The sequence below is a fragment of the Hylobates moloch genome, unplaced genomic scaffold (assembly GCF_009828535.3).
Source record: "Hylobates moloch isolate HMO894 unplaced genomic scaffold, HMol_V3 SCAFFOLD_18, whole genome shotgun sequence".
NCBI lineage: Eukaryota > Metazoa > Chordata > Mammalia > Primates > Hylobatidae > Hylobates > Hylobates moloch.
In genome coordinates, this window is record NW_026652293.1 from 50,760,562 (window position 1) to 50,779,591 (window position 19,030).

A 19,030-nucleotide genomic window follows, 5' to 3' on the forward strand; every position below is an offset into this window, starting at 1 on the left:
AACAAGGATAAGGTGCACGCTACTTCATCAGCTCTTAAATAATCAAGAAGGAACTCTAGTATATACCTATGTGACCAGCTGTTTTCTACCTCCGTTGAGATCTAACAGCAGGATCCATTCAAGAAGAATATCTGATCTGGGACTTTGGGGTTTTATATATTGTTACCCTTCCCCTCCTCCTCCTCCTCCCTATTTAATGGGTTCTAGAAAAAGCATAGGAGATTGCAGTTTCAGCAGACAGGGAAAAGAGGGCTGATATGCTTTACATAGTTATTTTTATATTTAATCCAAGAGCAAGAGAGGACTAAGCAACCCAGCTGACTCTAAAAAGCATTTTAGGAAGTTGGCAACCGAGCAAGCCACCTCCTGCTATCTCCTACTGTGAAGTAACTGTATCCAGGGTATAGATATGTTCCTCAAAGATATCAATAGCACAGATAATTAAGTTAGTGTAGCAAACTAGCTACATGCTTTGAAGTGTGGAGACAGTTGGTACGCTAACCTTTCCCTCACCTGATAGGCTAAGCCTACAATCTCCTCACACATGTTAACAATCTCGTGACCTTTAGTCCGTCCTCATTATCACATCAGTTAGGTTACCCAACCACGTGGGGCCTACCATAAAAAGGGCTGCTTATAAACTGGGATAGTGAGTTAACAGACTCAAAGACAGACTCCACCTGGGTAGGAAGAACCTCCAACTAGAGAAGCTAAAACTCTCTAGATTAAGCTATCCTGAGGCAGAAGAGAAAGAGCATCACAGGGTGGAAAGAGAGACTAGCTGACCCAGACATCATCAAACTCTGGAGTGCATCAGAATCATAAGAGGTGTTTCTAAGTATACCAGTTACTGGACCCCACCCTCTGGAGAGTCTTACTCAAAGCGTTGGGGTAGAGACAAAATCTGCATTTTAATGAGTATAATGGTGATTCAAAATTTGTGGTTCTCAGACTACACTTCTTAGAAAGGTAAAGACTGAAGCAAGTTTCTCAGGACTCCAGTGGTATGCACCTATTACCCAGAAACTACTAAACCCTGTGGTGCTTTGTATATTTTATGTCATTTAATCTTCACCATATAAACACACACAATAAATATGTGTGTGTATATATACACAATAGATATATACACACCCTATATATATATTTGTAAAATATGCAAAGCACAAGGGCTTAGTATATGTGTGTATTTTTCATTATTTAATCTTCACAACATACATATATGTTACATGTACATATACACGTTGTATAGCTGTTGTATGTATATATGTGTATATTGTATGTGTATATATGTTGTATGTACATTACATGCATGTGTTATGTGTATACATATGTGTATGTATATATGTATGTTGCAAAGATTAAACGATATGTATATATGTGCGTATATATAAGTACATATATGTTTTGAAGAGCAAATGATGAAAAATATACGCACACATATATATAATTTGATTCATTTTATAACCACAGAAACTGAGGCTGAGTGATGTTAAGTAACTTGATCCACGGTCACATGCTAATAAGTGGCAAAGCCATGTGCAGAACCCACATGTGCCCCTACCAAATGGACCCACAGAGCACCATGGAGAGAAGTCTCAAAGAAGCTGCAGTCCTTCCTGATCTGTGTTTAATTCACCTGCTTTTCAGGCCTTCCCTCCACAGAAGACAAGAGTGATTGAGGCCAGGAGATTGAGAAAAGGCTACAGCTAACAGGTACAAAATATCAGAAGTTGTCCAAAATACAGGCATTCCTTACCAAGTGTATTACAACTTGCACTAATAAATTTCACGTAGAGATCAGCCTTTAGGCACAGAGAAGCCCACTATGAGTAAATGAAATATGGCTGTCCTCTGAGTCAGAAGGGGATAAAGGACATGTGAAATGAGTCTCTTTCTATTCCACTCTCTACCCTACCCTGGTTATGCTAGACCCTGCACAAACTTTCTAAACCTCAATATATCCCGACTGTGTTTTACTCTGGGCTTTTAATGAGGAAGAAGTAGGGACAAAAAGAGAAGAAAAAGAAATTATAGTCCCTCCTATAATTTTGGAGCATTAGAGCTCCAAAACAAATGTGAGAATGCCACATTTTCCTGACTCAAGTACCAGGCTTGGGGACTCTATAGCTCCTTGACAGGAAGCCCTGTTATATTAAGAAAAAGGCAGAGGTGTTTCAACTGCTACTAGAAAGATAAATAGCCTAGGATATCCATTAATGCCCCATAAATTCTGCTGCTCAGAATGCTGATATATTTCTAGTGATTTGTGATGTTTTCCCTTCCAGTTTTTGATGGCAACTTAGATTTAATACAATAGACTGGTTTGGCAAAGGTAAAATATCTAGCTATGACAAACTTAATTCCCTAGACTCAAAACCCTCAGCAGGTGTGAAAACAGCAAATCTAGTTAACTTCTCAATTCCCATAGAAATCTCCACTGGGAATATGACTTTCAATGTGGCATTTCTAGGAAAAACTCTGTTGTTAAAGGTGTACTTGGAGAATCTCCCATGAGGCTTGCTTAGAGAAATTTTACCTATTTCTCTTTCAAACATGAGGTTTCAGTGGATCTGACCCACCTGATGATGAAATCTAAAAGGACAGCCTCATCTCTCTTCTGAAAATGCTGGGAAGGAGGCTTAAAGAACAGTCAACTAAAAGGTGACAGCCACAGGTAGGAGTGACCACTTCATATTTACAAGACTGAGCCACTCTGGATACTGTCTGCCATTTACACAGAACCTGAAGACCAGTTCAGTCACATACAGCTTTTGGGGAGGAAAAGACAGACATTCATGGGAACAGCTGCAGAACTGGCAAAGAGAGAGTTACACAATCATTTTCTTTTTCTCCCTCTAGAAGCAAATATAAACCTACTTTATGATGGCAGTCCTCGTTTCCCAGGGAAGCACTTTCGCAATAGTAACACCATAGAATAAAAGCTTGAGCGACCAGGGGCATTTAGAAAAATAAAGCCTTCCCACTTCCAAGTATTGTGTTGTCATTGGCCTGTTCCTTACATTTTCTATCAGGAGCTCACCATATTCCTACATACTCCGAGACTGAAGGGCACAGTCATTGTCCCTCCCCAGTGGCGTTGCTTTGAGGAATAGCTGAATTATCATGTGGACAGTCACGCTGAACAGTGTCTGGTACATTTAGTAAGCTCTCTATAAGTCGTAGCTATTGATATTGTTGTGCTGCTGTTGTTAAATGTGGCTCAATTAGCCACAACACACATATTACATGCCAAATATTTTTAAAGCAAATATGTGGCTTGTTTGTAGTTTTCATCTGTATTCTATATCCCATGGGGAGAATTCCTTTTTTTTTTGAGACGGAGTCTCGCTCTGCCGCCCAGGCTGGAGTGCAGTGGCGCGATCTCGGCTCACTGCAAGCTCTGCCGCCCAGGTTCATGTCATTCTCCTGCCTCAGCCTCACGAGTAGCTGGGACTACAGGTGCCCACTAGCTTTTTGCATTTTTAGTAGAGACAGGATTTCACCGTCTTAGCCAGGATGGCCTTGATCTCCTGACCCCGCGATCCACCTGCCTCGGCCTCCAAGAGTGCTGGGATTACAGGCATGAGCCACTGAGCCTGGCCTCCCATGGGGAGAATTCTAATCATGAAAGTAGCCATTTAAAAAGGATGAAAATATTTAAGCTACCTACTTTCTCTCTTACCTTTTAAACTTTGTAAGTATCTAGAGCAGGGCTTCTCAGCCTAGGCACTGTTGACATTTGGGGCTGGACAATTCCTTGTTGTGTGGGGGGATGCCCTGTGGACTGCATGATGTTTAGCAGCATCCCTGAGCTCTATTCACTAGGTGCCAGTGGCACCCTCTTCCAGTCTTAAGAATCCTAAATCTCTCCAGACATTGCCAAAATGTCCTTTGGGGGACAAAATTGCCCCTGAGAACCACTAGTCTGAGCCATTTTGAAATAGACAAATGAACGACAGACATAAGTTCTCTAAAATGTGCCTCAAATGTGAGATGGTATGCTCTCACCAAGGGTTTCACTTACGCCACAAATAGCATTTTACTAGAAGTAAACTGAAACCCATTGCCTAACAGGAACAGTGAGATGCTTGGCACTAACAAGTTATGGTGAGCAAAATAGTCTAAACTTGTTCACATATGCAAACTCAACATTTAATTTTCTGCAAGATTACCCACAATAATTACAAAGTTTCTATAATACAGCCTTAAAAGCTTGGAACTATGAGATCCATAAGAATTGATCCTTTATCTTTTACCTTTACTGTGTACTGTGTCTGTGTAACATAGCAAATGAATGTAGGCAATATTTCCCTCTAATTTCTAGGAGTACTAAAGTGAAACTTTCCTAAAATTAAATTGATTATTAAATAATCCAATGGAGGGAAATACAGAGTCAACTCGAATGTACAAACAACACTAAGGTAAACCAAAGACCATTTTGCTTATAAGCATGTATCCTTCAACTGAACATAGCTGTTGCACATATGATAAATAATAGCTTGACACTCTAAAAATAATGTTGAAATATTAGTTGCTACCAGTTAATGATGGTTTGAGGACAAAGAGTTGACATCTATATGACACCAGTTTGTTCAGTCTGCCAGTAACATACGGTATTTTTGAGGCATCAGTAATAGCTTGAATAAACGGTCTACCTGGAATCTACGGTCAAATACTGGCTAATGCCATATCAACTTGAAGATTTCAGAGCCATTATCATAAGACATAACTTCTTTGTAATAGTCTTAGAATTAACCCAGGCCAAGAAATCCAACCTAATACACAGAGCTGTATTAGGATCTTACTTAACTGATATTAATAGAGTTCATGTGAGAGAAGACACACATTCATTTTTTCACCTTCTGATAACCACATGACTAACAAAGTCTCATTTCAAAGGGGGAAAAAAAAACCCACAACACTGACACCCACATTTTGGCAAAGTATCAAGCCAATTCCCCTAAGGATATTAGTCGCTTTGATGAAAGAATGTTGCACCATCTCCACACACACTAGATCTCATTTGGTTGTTCCTTCTCTTTCTAAGATGATGTTACTGACAGGGATTACTCTCTTATTACATGGTAAAGTGGGTAGGACTGCAGACAAACACTTTTCAAGTACAAGGTCATTTCTCTTTGCGTAGAGCTACCTCAATTCCATCTTCTGAAGAGCAGAGATTACGATTTCCATGCTACCACATGATCTCACAATGACAGGAAAACCTGAGGACCCAGGAGGGAAAATAAGTGATCTGCATCCTGTGTGAGCCTTCAGAAGCCGCTGTACCCTTCCCTGTCTCCTTTCTTTTTTTTTTTTTTTGAGACGGAGTCTTGCTCTGTCGCCCAGGCTGGAGTGCAGTGGCGCAATCTCGGCTCACTGCAAGCTCCGCCTCCCGGGTTCACGCCATTCTCCTGCCTCAGCCTCTCCGAGTAGATGGGACTACAGGCGCCCGCCACCACGCCCGGCTAATTTTTTTGTATTTTTAGTAGAGACGGGGTTTCACCGTGGTCTCGATCTCCTGACCTCGTGATCCACCCGCCTCAGCCTCCCAAAGTGCTGGGATTACAAGCGTGAGCCACCACGCCCGGCTTGTCTCCTTTCTTTAATTCTTCAATTGAGGACCAAGTCAGAATCCTTGCACCATCTGGTAGCCATGGATACCACACTCAATACACAATATGATCTTAGGAGTCTTTTTTTTTTTTTCTTAACATCTCCAGGGGTGTTTAATCCCCTTCCTAACTTTCTTCACACTTAATCTCCAGTCCACTCCTGCGCCAACCCTCTTCCAAGACTGGAATCTCTAAGAGGTGACATCAACCTGGATCTAGATGTCAGAAAATCCACTTCTAGTCTTCTGCTATATTTTTTTTAACAAGCCGTGTCACTCTGAACAAGCCACATAATCTTGCTAAATTCACCCAACTCTAAAAGACAGGTAAGTTGTGACTTCATAAACTTTCACTACAAAAATATCATGTATTATTAGAAGAAATACATTGAGAAAAACAGTAGAAGGGAGTAGTTTTGCATGTTATTTCAGTGGAAACGATAAGAAAGCAATCATCTAATCAACAAGCACAATTATTCTCAAGCAGTTTTACTCAGAGCTGGTCATATGACCTTCTGAAGAAAAAGGTAAAAAGTGATCACTTTTTCCCCCTTCCAATCATTCTTCTCCCTTATAGCATTAAAATACTCCAATGCCTAACTTTAATCCTTCCCCTCCGCGTCCAGCATTTTAAAAGAATAATTGGGCAGTTCCCAGTATTTTCCCAAGAAGTACCTTAGGGCCTTTGACTAGTGGTCTAACTTCAGGGATTACACCTGTGATGGTTAATACTGAGTGTCAACTTGATTGGATTCAAGGATGCAAAGTATTTATCCTGGGTGTGTCTATGAGGGTGTTGCCAAAGGAAATTAACATTTGAGTCAGTGGACTGGGAAAGGCTGACCCATCCTTCATCTGTTTGGGTACCATCTAATCAGCTGTCAGGGTAGCTAAAATATAAAGAAGGCAGAAAAACGTGAAAGTCTACATCTTTCTTCCGTGGTGGATGCTTCCTGCCCTCGAATATCGACTCCAAGTTCTTCAATTTTGGAACTCAAACTGGCTGTCCTTGCTCCTCAGCTTGCAGATAGCCTATTGCGAGACCTTGTGATCATATGTGAGTTAATACTTAGTAAACTCCCCTTTATATATATGTATATAATAAACTGTATGTATATAGATAGATAGATATAGATACAGAAATAGATATATATACGTATATATAGATGGCTCCTATTAGTTCTGTCCCTCTAGAGAACCATAATACAATAATTGACTTAAGAAGGTTGCCTAACCTTGACTTTAACCTTGGAAATACAAGGACTTTTCATCTTCCTCCTTCCACTCTGACTTATATTTCATCTCATTTCTCATACAACAGTCTAGGGCCTCTCCTCTTTTTCTGGTCCCCTATGCTTACCAAAACCCACATCTTCAAAACAAACATGCAAAGCAGGAAGTACCTCTCAGAAGGGAATTCGTCTGCTCTATAGAGTGCCAGTCGGCCACATCACAGAAGCAGCAGGCAACTCTCTAGGGAAGACACCATAGTGTCTGGTGGACTCCAGGAAGCTACAGCACAAGAAGGGACAGGATTCCCTCCAGGCCCCAGCCTGGATTCTAAGAAAAAAAGTAATGTAAATCACAGCCCTCACATCATTCCTTAAAGACCAGATGATGGTGTCCCAGACACAAAGGCAATAGCAAAACCTGCCAAAAAATGGTCACCTATTTCCATTTCCCAGGAAGACCCTCATTATATACAAAGATGTGACTCTCCTCCATCCACGTGTCCCCAAGTTCCTATAAGTTGATTCTAACTGGAAGAGATCACCAAAGTAGAGAGAAAAATCTTTCTGGGGCAAGGGTCCAGGAAGTGGGGGTAAAATGCAGAGAATGACTTTCATTTTGGCTGTAAGTTGCTGTGATCTTAGGGAAACTACATACCTCAGTTTCTTCATCTGTAAAATTGGGAAGAATGTGACTTATTTAGCTCACAATATTTTAAAAAATCAATTAAGAGAAGTAAAAGCCATTTTAAAGTAAAAATCATCAAATAGTATTAAACACCTAGTATTCTAATATAGATTAATTTATGTCTATATTTGCAAAAGTACAACATGACTTTAGAAAATCTCCAAAGTTAATTTTTTTTTTTTTTTTTTTTTTTTTGAGACGGAGTCTCACTCTATCGCCCAGGCTGGAGTGCAGTGGCGTGATCTTGGCTCACTGCAACCTACGCTTCCCAGGTTCAAGCGATTCTCCTGCCTCAGCCTCTCAAGTAGCGGGGATTATAGGCATGTGCCACCAGGTCTGGCTAATTTTTGTATTTTCAGTAGAGACAAGGTTTCACCACATTGGCCAGGCTGGTCTCGAACCCCTGACCTCAGGTTATCCGCCCCACTTTGGCCTCCCAAAGTGCTGGGATGACAGGCATAAGCCACCACTCCCGACCAATGTTAAAATCTGAAAAGGCAAAATAATGCTTCTAACATTGTTTGTCCTCACATAAATGTACCTATACTTCTTTCTCTCCATGCCCCTTTCTGTGTCTATATTTTTACATGAATCTCTGTCTCAAAAGATAGCAAAATAGAGTAGAAGAGTTCACTTGATTTGAAGGTAAAATACCATAATGTAAATCTCAATTCCACTATTTCTAGTTGTGTTACCTTGGACAAAATAATGTCTGAAATGGAGATGAGGATCCCAGACAGTCTACTTCCAGAACTGGTGAGCTGTTGAGAGACACCTACTTCTGCCTTTCTCTTTCTTTCCTTCTCTCCACTTTCTCTTCTTCCTCCTCCTTCTTCTTCTCCTCATTTTCCCATTATTCTTGTCCACCACTGCCATTTCTTCTTCTTCATAAGACAGAATTAAATTTGAGTTCTGTGATATTTCTGTGATTATTAAATAGCAAAATTAAATTGCTTTTTATTGTGATTGCCTTCCATGTTTCTGCTATGAGACTTCTGAATACCCTAGAATAAATGCAGTCATGTATTGTGTCTCTCCTTCATTGCAAAAAAGCAAAAAACAAACAAACAAACAAAAACACCTTTCCCACAAGCCCTGCAAATTTTCTCTAACTTAATGAAGCAATATGTATATATGTAGGGAAGTTTATGAATTTGAGGCTTGGCTCTGTCACTTATTAGTCTGTGTGAACTTGGGCAAGTTTCATCACTTTTTGGGGCCTCAATTTTCTCATGTATAAGATAGGGGTAACAATATCTACCTGATAAGAGTAATGAGAGAATTATATCAATTAAGATACCAGTAAAACACATAGCCTAATGCCTGATTAAATGGTAAGTGAACAGTAAGGAGCAGATACTATTATGTTAAAACTAAAAATCAGTTTTATGTATTAATGGCACCTTGACTAACTTCAACATTGGCAATTTGTAGGGAGAATTTCAAAATAGGATGCTGCCCATCAAATAGCTTGGAGACAAAAACCTCCAATAATGACTAATACTCACTGAATGCTTACTGTATGCCAGATGTTTTCTTGGTAATCTACATGTGTTCATTCATTTCATCCTCACAACAATCCAATGAAGTGGGTATAAGTATTATTTCAATTTCAGATGAGGAAAGAGAGATGAAGAGTAGTTCAGTTACTCCCTAGGTCATCGCACATAGATGAGCCAGAATTCAAACCCCTGGGGTCTAGTTCTAGAGCTTTGAGGTAAAGCATGTTCCAAAATCATCTTCCTCCAGGAAAGAGGGCATCTTCTAAACCAACTGGTATGTTGCCAGTAATTTGTTACCAGTAATGAAGTACTGGAGTCTGCTGATTATTTTCTTTTTAATTTAAATGGGTGCAGTTGCACTTATAATGTAATTATTGATGCTCAGTAATATTCAGATTTCCTCTCTAGTGTAGAAAAGAAAGCAGTGCAATCCAAGCTAAAGCCCTGGAATTACTCAGAGTCTAGTGCTCATCTGTGGTATGTGCATGTCACCCATCAGCATCAGCATCTCTGTCATCACCACCACAGTTATCATCACCACCATCGTATTACTATATATTGATCACTCTATGCCAGGGATGTGGTGATTCTTCATATATGTTTTCTGTATGTGTTACAGCAGAAGAAAATGTTGAAAACCACTGAGCTACACCATTCCAGAGGCATACTTATAAGACTGTTCTCATAATTCTACCATATACCACTGACCTGAAGAGGGAAAGAAGAGTACAATAATATTACTGGTATTTATTTTGTGTTAATCACTGCAATAGGCATTTTAAATATATAATCTTATTTAATCCTCAAAATAGGCCTAAAATACAGACATTATAACTATTTTAACCCCAGCTTTACAACCAAGGGAACCACTGCTCAAATGGCTAAGCATCTTTCCCAAGGATTGCAGAATTTTGAAATTATAGCTTCAGGATTTGAACCAGACTTATAATGATTCTTTTGAGCAGTCCCCTTAAGATAGTTTTACTATTGTCTAAACTGGGTGTGTGTGTGTTCTCCTATGACACAAGCTGTCTCTTTTGTTATCTATTTATTAGAAAGCAGAAGCTCTCAACAAAGTACTAGATTGGGAATCTGAAATCGCAAGTCATAGCCCTGGTTTTGCAGCCCACGTGTTGGTGTGAGCAACTTATTTATCTATTAAAATGAGGAATTTCATCTCTAACCTGCTACATGCTATGATTTCCCTAGAAAAACATAACAAATAGCCATTGTCATTCATATGATATCCAGTCATATGATATCTCCCAAGGGCATGTTCTCTGCCCTTGGGAAAGAAGACTGTAGAGAGAAGCCCACTGCACTGATGTGCTTGTTGACTGGAGCGTCAGACAAGGGTGGTTAAAAGAGAAGGTTGGCTGGGAAGTGTGAGAAAGTCATTCACCTTGCAGCTGTCCCTGCCTGAATAGTACCATGGCTAAATAAGAGTCTCTCTCTAGAGATCTCTGCTGGCACCTTGTCTTCATTCCTTTCTGGACAAAAAAAAAAAAAAAAAAAAAAAAAAACGTATCATGAAGAATGTATTGCCTTCTACATGCAACTGCCAAAAACCCAACTGTAGGCAAAATCCATCTGACAGAATCTCTTAACTGCTTTGATTCAGTTCTTAAAGGAGATTAGTTGTTGGAAGGTCACAGAGAAGCCATCCTACTGCACATTGCAGCTTGGGGTTTCAAAGCTTTCACTACTAAGGGGATCTCTGTGCTTGATGCCCCTTCTCTCTATGCCATTTAATCAATGAATCAACAAATAGTTACTGAGCAAGGCTTCCCTGGGGTCTGCAGGTCACTTCAAATGTGGCTCTCCTGTTCAATAGCAGGAGAAAGAAAAACGGATTTTTTGACTCCTCTTAAAGTTTCCGTTTATAAAATCAGGGCTGGCATCAAAAGACTGTGGGTCTCCTGTCCCTCTTTTTTCATTCCCTGAACCCTCTGATTCACAGATAAAAATGAAATGTTATGTAGCTGGGACAATATATAAGAGCTGGAAGGGAGGAAGGAAAGAAGGAAGAAAGAAAAGGAGGGAGAAAACAAGGAAGAAAGGAAGAAGAGAGAGAAGTAAACAAAAGAGGGAAGGAAAAAAGGGGAGGGAAGAGAAGAAGGGAGGGACAGGAGAGAAGAATGAAAGAATGAGACCTTAGATTTCAAGAAGGTCAAAAGACACAGTGAACATATAGACAATACTCTCAAGAAATATATCTTTGGTAGCATATACACTTCATACTTACTAGTCTGTTCATTATTACTCCTTTTAGTATATATGATTATCTTTGTGAACCCCTACTTTTAAGCTTTTAGGATTAGTATAATTATGAATGCCTTTTTTTTTTTTTTTTTTTTTTTTTGAGGCAGAGTCTCACACTATCGCCCAGGCTGGAGTGCAATGGCGCAATCTCGGCTCACTGCAACCTCCATCTCCCAGGTTCAAGCAATTCTCCTGCCTCAGCCTCCCCAGTAGCTGAGATTACAGGTGCCCACCACCGTGCCTGGCTAATTTTTTGTATTTTTAGTAGAGACGGGGTTTCACCATATTGGCCGGGCCAGTCTCGAACTCCTGACCTCAGGTGATCCACCCACTTCGGCCTCCCAGAGTGCTGGGATTACAGGCGTGAACCACCGTGCCCAGCCATGAATCCCTTTAAATGTCCCTCTGCCTTAACTCTACCAATAGAGTCATACATAGAATGTGCATTTAGCCTCAATACCCATAGTATCAGAAATCCCCCCAAAACAAAAAAACTCAACTAGTTTTTCTAAGTAATTTGCATGAAAATTTAAAAAATAATGAATATAAATATTACTTTTGGTTTTTAATAACAATGTTATATAAGGTAGGTGCAGTGACTCATGCCTGTAATCCTAGCACTTCGGGAGGCCAAGGTGGGAGGATAGCTTGAGCCTAGGAACTCGAGAACAGCCTGGGCAACAAAGCAAGATGCCATCTCTACAAAACGTTTAAAAAATTGAGCCCAGGAGTTCAAGGCTGCAATAAGCTATGATTGTGCCACTGCACTCCAGCCTGAGCAACAGAGAAAGACCCTATCTCAAAAAAAAAAAAAAATACTTTTTAAAAGTAAAACACTATACTATGCTGCAAAATGAATCACCATCTCCCAAGTGATGAAAGCTACTGTGGTGTACAGTTGTCACCATGACAGGACCAAACAATGGTGTGAATAGTGTCCTTCTCTGTGAAGCACACAGAGCAGGATTCTACTTGATATTTTTCCTCAATCAAAAATACAGTCATCCTTCAGTATCCTTGGTTCCAGGACCCCTGCATATACCAAAGCCTAAGCATACTCAAGTCCTGCAATCAGCCCTGCTGAACCCACACACACGAAAAGTCAGCCCTCTGGACATGGGTTTCGCATCCCACAAACACTGTAGTTTTGATCAGTGTTAGGTTTTAAAAAAATCTACCCACAAGTGGACTTGCACAGTTCAAACCCATGTTGTTCGAGGGTCAAGATAATAATGAAACCAGCAACAGTTCACTGGACACTTACTCTGCCAGACACGCTGCTGAATACTTTCCATACGTTATCTCATGTAACTCTTTCAGCCAACATTGGTATACATTATTACCCTCACTCTACAGGTGAGAATGCAGAAGGTCAGGTAGGTGAAGTCACTTTGCCTAAAAATCTTAAACATGGTCAGGTCCAGAGCAAAACCCCAACCCATGTCTGACTCTGAATATTTTGCTTCATAATCACCCTGTACCTAACACTTTTAGTCCTATCTTTCAGCTTGGAGAATCAAGGTGAGGAAAAGTAAAAACAGCATATTTTTATTATATTTTACCCCAAATTCCACTTATACTTGGTGTTCCCACACTTGCTTCAAATTGCTCCTTCCCCCCACAACATTAATTACTAGAGTCTATTCTTTTATATCTTTTTGATAAACATAGCTGGCATTAGAATAGAAAACACACCATGAGATTACAGTATTAACCATGATATTCTGAAACATTTTTCAGTCTAAGCATGCAATAAGGCTCTCCAACATCTTAAAAAGATTGATTTTAAAAAAAGCTTAAATATAAGTGCTATGTTAACACTTAGCACTTACAGTTCTAAACAAAGAGTTTGCCAGATAAAATCTGGAGTGTATGTAGAGGGGGTTGATGCTTTTACATTTTATTGAGCTTCTAAATTATAACCCTCATGCTTTTTCATGTGCTGATTGGTTCTATTACAGTAGAGGTATTAATAGAAAAATACACACCTGAAATTCTATCATTCAGTATGACACCTGTATATGTACAATGATGCATCTATTCAGAAGAATCTATGTTAAAAGGAGTTAAAAGAGACATTAGCTTTTGTTCCAGGATGATGCAATTATTTATACCATCTGTATGTGGAAGGAGGTATGGCTCCAGAAACCAGTTCAGGTCTGTTTCACCTTGAAGCTCAGCACACCTAGGCAGAGTCCTTTGCTTAAAGTGCCTGTGGTTGCTTGAGACTGTGACTCTGAGCATCTTCATTCCTGCATGCATGCTGTTTACTGACTAGGTCCACCTCGAAATCTGGATAAAGACACGGTTATGCTTCTAAGTGTCCCCTTTCCCCCCAGATTTGGCTACTAGACATTCTTCATTTAGTTTTTAAAATAAGCATAGCAGATAACAGCATACCAAACAAACCACAAGGTTAGCACTTAACACAAGTACAATTTGCTCATTTTTCTTGGTTGAAGGCAAATTTATGAATACAATCATTTCCACATACTGAAACCACCTCTACCAGAGAAATGCAAACATCATTGTGATATCTGGTCCTCGTAGAACTCAGAAAATATCTGCGTGGATGAAAACTCTGAGGTTAGGACACAGCACTTCTCACAGTATCTGCATGTGCTTATTACCATATTGCAGAAGTTGTTTCTAAAGCAAATAACAGTTTTCAGAAAGACCGAGTTTATGAATTAATCTGGAGACAGGGAGAGAGAGAGAAAAGACAGTTGTACCATTTAAAAGCTAAGGAACAAAATGACCTATTCCTCTTATGTCAAGACTTGAGAACTTCTAGTACGCAATTAGCTTGACCTTCCATAAAGGAAGCCCTGAAATACAGACTTCCTTTTTGTTTCTAAAATAAAGGTACTTACCAGTGAAAATCCACAAGTCACCACACTTTGCCCAGAATCACATTGGCCGCCCTTCTCCATGGAAGCACAGAGTGGGACCTGCCAAGTTTGTGGAGATACCTACTTGGGTTGGTTGGAAATAGGTAAGGGGGGAAGAAGGGGGAGAAAAGAAAGACTTTCCCTTTAAAACTGAACAGAAGCTGATACCAAATCACATGACCTTTTACCGTAATTTCTATTAAAATCATTTCATGTCTGGTTGCCTCTGCTCTCCTGGCTCATTTGTATTGTTTACAACAAGTCATTGCACTGGCAGTTAGTGGTGGCTGAATCCATGGTTACGCGTTTTTACATTCACTAGTTAAATGGAATGCAGCTCTGCTGTGGGTTTCAGGGAGCAAGCTCTTAAGAAACCACAATCCAGCTATCAATCAGACTAATCTGAGAGAAATTAATCTTATAAACATAAGTATTGTTGCATATTAAAAATGATAGAAAGGGGGCACGGGCTTTTATTGGTTGGAGTTAACTGGAGTTATGAAAGTAGACAAGCCGAGATTTGACTTAGAGCCTCAGAGTGTTCAGTCTGTGGTCTCCATCTGACAGCCATTCACATTGTGCATCTAAAAAGCTTTCAAGGGTAATACGACCACCCTTGAAAACAAATCCACCACTTTCCAAAATTCTGTGAGCATTTATCTGACCTGAATGTTCTTAGAATCTAAGTAGTGGCTAAATACAGGTTTAACCAGACTGCAATCCTAGCAAAGTAACTTAAACAGATATATATAAGACAGTAAAACACCAAATAGACAGCACTGGGTAGGATTCAATTAAGACAAAACCTCAGTGGAATGCTCTTTACGAGTAAATTAAAACTGCAAACTAATATGTTTTGAGAGCAAGAACAGTACAAATTCATTCTATTGTCCATGAATTTGTGTGGTTAATTCTTTAAAAACATTCCCCAAAGCTAACTTGTTTCTCAAGATGGACATGACCAACAATTACAATTCCTAATAAAAAATTAGAAGTTTTATAGTTTAATGCCCACAGTAATTGTCCCACAAGTCACATCTAAATGCTAAATGAGAACAGCAAATAGTTAAAGCTAACATATTACAACCCCATCTACTGCAAAGTCACTGTATCAGAAGCTAGAATTGATTTGTTTCCTCAGAACGAATTGAAAATGAATGTAACATAACGTTGGAAAAATCCCTCCTGCACTGCTAATCGGATATTGCATAATGGTTGATTGCAGCTTTGCCCTGTACTATTGCTGCCTAAATCATACATACTTACACGTTCTGGGTTCTTCCAAGAGTTTGGTGCAGTTTCAAGGACAAATGTCTTAAGGAAGCCTCTCTACTGTGCAGCAGGGAGCCTAGCTCGGATCTGATGACAAGAGCACAGTGCTAAATCTGACAACAGAGAAGGAAACTTCCTGTGTGAAGAGGAGATCTTGGAAAGTCTCAGGGTTAAAAAGGCTGCTTTAAATGTGCTGGTTGATTTGCTCCCTGGTTGTGTATACACAGTAGCAGCTGATCTGTGTTTGCAGCCCTGCAGAAAGGAACCTTTACTGAAAACCAATGGCATCACATTTCAGTGGAGCTGGTGCCAAGTACTGGAGAGCAGAGCAACCTTTGACAACTTCACACAATTCACCCCAGCAGACTCACCACAGGTCAGAAAGGAATGTGGAAAGTATCTCCCCACCAGGTTTCATCTCAGGTATGTTAGCGCAGTACCTGGGAAACCACACACTGTTACTGGCTGGATTCTGACAACAGTGTAAGGTATTCTCGGGACTTATACGTAGTTCCTGTCTCTGCCGTCCTGACCTACAGTGTACTATATTTTAACAGAAGCTTTAAAATGAATCAGGATTTTTTAAAAATGCATTTCCCTCTGCTTCTTATAGAAACCTTTGTATGTAAGTTTCCTCTGTTGTTCCTCAGAAATAAACTGAGGGCAAAATAATGTAAGATCGGGTAGTCTGGTATCAACTTCTGCATTCTGTCTCCCAATGCAGAGGCTGGAGTTTTAACATTACCATGTTGTCAGGGGCCATTTTAGTATTGTTCATTAGAAACTGGGGATGGCTGCAAAACTTCACTCCAACAGAATCAACTATTGTAATGAGCTATAGAGATGTTAGGAACAGACAAGCAATGAAGAACATGAAATATTCCACTGTTTAGCAGTGGAATCACCTTCTTTATTATCATCCTTAACATAGAAGAGAGTGAAAATTCTAGACCTTACCAACTGTAGTAGTGAAAGTTAAGACACAGTAAGAGATAGAGAGAAAGAGAGAGACAGAGACAGAAGGTAAGGGCAGCTGCTAGTGGAAGTAACAAACTTAATCCAAGTCATTGGTTAACCACTTCATTAACTGTGAGTTCCTCACTGCCCTTTCTTTCTGTGCTGTCTCTATGACAAGTCCAGGTTATGGTATATTATATGGTATTTTTCACTATTGTGCTTTTTGCTTCAAAGGCCAGAAATCAGAACTGACAGTTTAACAAAAGGCCACGTTAAATGTGTCAGGCAGCTCGGGAGAATGTTCCCCTACTTATCTGAAAGCCAGCCCAGGAACTGCCTGGGCAACTGGTGAATTATCCAAGGTGTTTGCTTTTCATTTTGGCCACACTATTGTTTAGGAATAATGATAATTCCCTTACATCTGAGAGTCCACATAATGTAATGAATAGACTGTGGGCTCTGGTGCCAAGTAGATCTAACTTCCTGTCTCTACCACTTTCTACCTACATGAGGTTGGAGGTTGCTTAAAAATCTCTGAACTTCTGTTTCCTCATCTGTGAAATGGAGACACTATAACTACCATACACAATTTTTTGTGAAGTTTTAAAGAATAACACATGTCAAGGGGCTTACCACAGAGCCTGGCACGCATGCATTTACAAACATTTACTGAGCCTCCTCTCGGAGCCAGGCACAGTGCCAGACACTGGGGGCACAAAGTCAATTAAGACATGGTGTCTACCTTCAAGTGCAGTTCCACAAGTGTTACGTATTTCCTCCTTCCCTCCCATAATTTGTGAAGTCTCTGTTTAAATGCTCTGTTTCATCTGATCCTTCCAACAGTCCTATGAGATAGATGAAGTTACACCCAGTTTACAAATGGGAAAACTTTGGCTTGAAAGTGAGGGTCACACAGCTGGTAAATTGCAGCCTAAACGTCAATCCAAGCTTTCTGACCCTGTCAAGTTCTCTTTTATATATATATATATGTGTGTGTGTGTGTATATATATGTGTGTGTATATATATATGTGTGTATATGTATGTATATATGTGTATGTATATATGTATATATGTGTATATATGTGTATATATGTATATATATGTGTATATATGTATATATATAATATATGTGAATTGACCACATAGAATTCATATTTTGCATTGTTAGATATTATACTTGTTATCTTCACAGTGTCACGTATACATATAATGCACTTCCCTACAGGTAGCATAAGTCCCTTAAAGAGAGGCACTATATCTTAAAATTACTTTATATTCTCAAACAGGCCTAGCATGATGTTAAAGATATTACCTGTTTAATAAATTTTCCTAAATTGAAAAAAACTCAAGATGGGTCAATTTTACCACCCAAAATCATCCTCACAGACAGCTGGAACCCTTCAATAAATGACGGTTTGGAGGTAATATGTGGCCTTCCAGTGCTCTTGCTGTCTATGTCATTACTTCCAAATCATTATATACATGTCAAAGTTCTTAACACTGACTCATCATCAGACTCCCTGAAGATTGTTTTCTTCATTTGTTTAGCAAGTATCCTGTACATTGAAGCCCTGATGAATTTTGATAAAAGTGATTAAATATTTACTTTTTAATTCAAGCCTGACCTAAGACATCTCTTGATTTCTGGGTCCACTCCAGTTTCTAGTGTTGTTTGTTTGTTTGTTTGTTTGTTTGTTTGTTTTGTTTTTTTTGTTTTGAGACAGAGTCTCACTCTGTCACCCAGGCTGGAGTGCAGTGGCGCAATCTCGGCTCACTGCAAGCTTCGCCTCCCAGGTTCACGCCATTCTCCTGCCTCAGCCTCCCGAGTAGCTGGGACTACAGGCGCCCGCCACCATGCCCAGTTAATTTTTTGTATTTTTAGTGGAGACGGGGTTTCACCATGTTAGCTAGGATGGTCTCGATCTCCTGACCTCGTGATCCGCCCACCTCGGCCTCCCAAAGTGCTGGGATTACAGACATGAGCCACCACGCCCAGCCCCAGTTTCTAGGTTTAACAGTTCACAAAGTGTAGAGTTCTGTTGATCATTATCTTGTAAATCAGAGCACAGTATCCAGCAATCTTGGGTAGAGTTCGCTTTTTATACATATATAATCTGTACAAACAGCTCAAATTTCTTAAATAATTATCGATCTACTGCTTCATTTTATGCATTAAAATGTAGCCCATTTCTGATAGAAGAATTGATTAGATATTTATCAGTGAATTATAGATAAAAATATTTTTTTTTTTTTTTTGAGACAGAATTTTGCTCTTGTTGCCCAGGCTGGAGTGCAGTGGCACAATCTTGGCTCACTGCAACCTCCAACTCCCGGGTTCAAGTGATTCTCCTGCCTCAGCCTCCCTAGTAGCTGGGATTACAGGCATGCACCACCATGCCTGGCTAATTTTGTATTTCTAGTAGAGATGGTGTTTCTCCACGTTGGTCAGGCTGGTCTCGAACTCCCGACCTCAGGTGATTTGCCCACCTCGGCCTCCCAAAGTGCTGGGATCACAGGCATGAGCCACCGTGCCAGGCCAAAAATATTCTTAAAAGAGATATGTATAGTATCTAGAACTTGGATTTCAACTAATGTATTACATTCATTAGTC

At 39.8% G+C, this 19,030-nt stretch overlaps 1 protein-coding gene and 1 long non-coding RNA gene across 5 annotated transcripts in view; one reads left to right on the forward strand and one right to left on the reverse strand.

The window, feature by feature from the left end:
- Positions 1-19,030, reverse strand: part of ESRRG (estrogen related receptor gamma) — a 595,534-nt gene that overhangs the window by 567,652 nt on the left and 8,852 nt on the right. The window contains exon 1 of one of the 4 annotated variants that reach the window (XM_032136354.2): positions 14,172-14,307. The exons of the other annotated variants lie outside the window; for them this stretch is intronic. The gene's annotated coding sequence lies outside the window, so the exon portion shown is untranslated. Of the gene's footprint in view, positions 1-14,171; positions 14,308-19,030 lie in introns of those variants that run through there. 4 annotated transcript variants of the gene reach the window in all.
- Positions 5,751-14,303, forward strand: LOC131381803 (uncharacterized). The gene is made up of 4 exons (XR_009210743.1): positions 5,751-5,944; positions 8,221-8,290; positions 9,656-9,779; positions 14,164-14,303. It is a non-coding gene; the product is annotated as an uncharacterized LOC131381803 (long non-coding RNA).